The sequence below is a fragment of the Vombatus ursinus genome, unplaced genomic scaffold (genome assembly GCF_900497805.2).
Source record: "Vombatus ursinus unplaced genomic scaffold, bare-nosed wombat genome assembly UNPS02015175.1, whole genome shotgun sequence".
Lineage (NCBI taxonomy): Eukaryota > Metazoa > Chordata > Mammalia > Diprotodontia > Vombatidae > Vombatus > Vombatus ursinus.
In genome coordinates this window covers 26,248,694-26,252,430 of record NW_020954953.1, presented here as the reverse complement: position 1 = coordinate 26,252,430, position 3,737 = coordinate 26,248,694, and the positions used below count along the sequence as shown (strand labels likewise).

The window sequence follows — 3,737 nt, the reverse complement described above, 5'->3', positions numbered from 1 at the left end:
GGAATACTGTTGTGCTATAAGAAATGATGAACAGGCTGACTTCAGAAAAACCTGGAAAGACCTGCACGGACTGATGCTGAGTGAAGTGAACAGAACCAGGAGAACACTGTACACAGTAACAGCCACATTGTGTGATGACTAACTTTGATAGACTTAGCTCTTCTGAGCAATGCAAGGATCTAAGACAATTCCAAAAGACTCACAGTGGAAAATTCTGTACACGTCCAGAAAAAGAACCATGGAGTCTGAATGCCGATGGAAGCACACTATTTGTTCTCCTTTTCTTTTGTCGTTTTGTTTCTTCTTTCTCGTGGTTCCTCTCATTAGTTCTAATTTTTCTTTACATCATGACTAATGTGAAAATATGTTTGATATGAATGCATAAGTAGAGCCTATATCAGACTGCATGCCATCTTGGGGAGGGAGAGAAAATTTAAAACTCAAAATCTTATGGAAGTGAATGTTTAAAACTAAAAATAAATAAATAAATTATAAAAAATCAATAAAAAATAAACTGTTTTTCAGACAGAGAGAGAGAGGGAATACTATAGTGCTATATTGGTTAAATTTAATTGAATTTAAAATATATACTAGAAATGAAGTCTTATTTCTTTTCCTATATTACTAAATTACTAGATACAAAGATTAGGTTTGGCACAGTCTGACATGAAGTTTATTTCAGTTTTGTTTATCATTATTCTAAGAATGCTTGTTTTACTTAGAACTGATAATGAGAGAATAAAAGCTAGAAGTTAAAACATTTTTTAAAAGGATTAATGTTATTTCACCAGAAGCAGCATTTTCTGAAGAGCTCTCCATAGGTTTCTACTTTGGGAGTATAAATGTGGGTTCCACAAATCAAGCTTTGATTTTTAGCATCTGCTGATTTCTATGGTATAAATGCTCACAATGGTAGTTCTCAAGCCAGTCTGAGCTGGCTCCAGCACACCAGTGCCCCTTTCCCCTTTGGTCCTGTCAAATTAAACTCATTGTCTGAGTCCCACATAAAATCTCACCTTTCCCCATGAAGTCTTCAATTACTGTAGTCCAGGCTGTGTAGTTTAAATGAAAGAATGCTAGGTTTAGAATCAGAACTCCAAGATATTAACTTGATTTCTGCTACTTAGTGCCCATATAACCTTGATCCTGTTGATTAACTCTGGCCTTTAGTCTGTTCTATAAAATGAGGGGATTAGACTAGCTCATATTTAACACTTGGTCTAAACTCAAAGTCCATAATTCAATATTCCTTTATTGAACTCATTTTAGTTACTGTCTATTCTCTAAAACTTGCTATTAAATATTGCATTGTTATTTTCTCTAATACTTTAAATCTTTTTTGCATTTTTGTATGTTCCCTGGTGCCTATATTACAGGATCATATATTTAGAGCTGGAAGTACTTGGGAGGTCATCTATCTAAATGCCCATAGGGGTGGGGAACTGTGGTCTCAAGGCCACATGTGGCCTTCTAGGTCCTTGGGTGCGACCTTTTGACTGAGTCCAAGTTTTACAGAACAAATTCTTTTATTAAGAGGATCTGTTCTGTGAAGTTTGGATTCAGTCAAAGGGCTACACTTGAAAACCTAGAGGGCCACATGTGCCCTCAAGGCCGCAGGTTCCCCACCTCTAAATTATTCTAGACCAATGCCTTCATTTTTGACTGAAGGCACTAAGAGAAATGTTGTGACTTGACCAAGGTCACCCAGTTAACACTTGATTGAGATGAGACTGGAACACAGGTCATCTGAGATGAAATATTAGGATATTCATATTACTATCATTTTATTTACCTGTAGTCTTTGAATGCTTATCTAAGAATTATAATATTATGCATTTTTCCCTTGCTCAGTGGCCAGAAGAAATTTGACAACTGGTCATTAAAAAATGTTACCATTAATATTACTATCTATCTTAATGGTATAGATGGGGGTAGGGGATTCCCTAATGTAAGACAGATGGCAAGTTTACTTTATATTGAAATACTTTTCTTCCTTTAAGGCCTAACTCAGGAAGAAGTATTCTCTATTCCATACAACTAAAAATCACTCCTCAGATTTTCACAGAGCACTTTCTTCTCATTCTTTTATCCTTATTCCCTTCTACTTTGCATCCTATTTATCAGGGCACATATATCCTCCCTATTAGAGTATAAACTCTTTGAGGGAAAGGACTATATAAGCTCTTTCCTCCTTGAAGCTTTAGCACCTTGCACATAGTAGGTGTTTAATAAATGTCTAGAAGTGAATTAGTTCAAATTAAACATTCTGTTTTAAATGTTTTAATCAAAGATGACTATTAAATCAATTAAACGCAAATCATTTTATATAAATTGGTCTATTACTGGTTTTTTATGAGAAGATAATGAAAAAGTGAACACAGACTGATTTTAATGCTAAATAATTGGAGACATACTAATATCCATTTAAATTTATGGATCAAATTACTATGCGCAGAAGTGAAATGTATAGTAGTCAAAATATTAGTTCATTAGTCCTTGATTCAGAATATGGAATTATTCTATTAGAGTGAATGCCAAACATCAACAGTACCTCCTCAGATGTTTTTTAATTTATTAAAGCAAAGTCATCATGGAATTCTTAACTTCAATGACAAACATGCCACTGGTAGCTACTCAGAGGAGTGACTGCTGGTATAAGGGAAAGTAGGGACACTTGCACTGGAGCAGAACTGAAACATGAAAAGATTAAGGAATTATTTTTCTCTAGCCTGTTAGACTTGATGGAAATAATTAGAACCTCACAGGTGACATAACTTATGTTACCAGTTAAGATAAACTATAGTCCCCAAGGCCTGATCTTGGTAATAGGAAGGTCTCAGATCGTCATTCAGTTTCCTCCTGTGGTGGCTTTCAGAAGGGAATGTGATTGATGACACTTTCCATTTTCTAACACTTCTGATTCTCTTCTTCTATCCACACGGGGAGAGCTTATTAGAAAGGTATACACGGATACACACGCAATGTCCTCCTACATGCTGATCACAGGGTAAAAGGATGATTCTCCCCACTCTGGGGATACTGTACAGTCCAGAAAGGGATCATGGGGCAATTGCACAAATCCTTTGCAATCTTCAATATGGCTCACTCTTACTCCTAATGGCCTTAGAAAATTGTATCTGGATATAATCCCTAGGAAAAAAGATTCAGATGAGGCCCATCTGATGCTTAGAAAGAGTACTTGGCACTGTAATATAGTGTGATGATAAGAGGGATGCCACAAAGTCCCACCAGCCTCTAAACATGTGGCTTCTTGTAATATATGAGGTTTCCATCATCTGATTAATTCTTTTCTGTTCAAAGCAGAAGGTTCCTGTTTAAATGCATGTATTTCATTTATTCATAATATCTGAATCATATCTATGGCTCTTAAGGTTAAGGTTTGGTTTTCAAAATCTACTTCCTCCAAATAGCCTAATGATTCTATCACCCAGCAATTCCATTCCTCTAAACATTTTTTAGTACCCACTATTATCTATACCATTTATTTAGCACTTATCTCATGCTTGCCATATGTGGTTACTCATCTCTTCATGGAAGTATGTCATCTCCCCAGCTACACTATACACCTGTAAAGCTGTAGGGTTTATGTCTTGTTTTCTTGGCCTGCCTCATGGTGCCTAGCGCAGACCTTGTACGTGAAGGCCCTCAGTAAAGATTTCTAGATTACTTGAGCAACTGATTCTAGGAAGAGAAGAAGAGCTTGGCAGTGACATTCT

General features: G+C 36.1%; 1 protein-coding gene across 2 annotated transcripts in view; it reads right to left on the bottom strand.

Moving 5' to 3' along the window:
- Positions 1-3,737, bottom strand: part of LOC114031482 (parkin coregulated gene protein homolog) — a 619,672-nt gene that overhangs the window by 47,104 nt on the left and 568,831 nt on the right. The window lies entirely within an intron of this gene.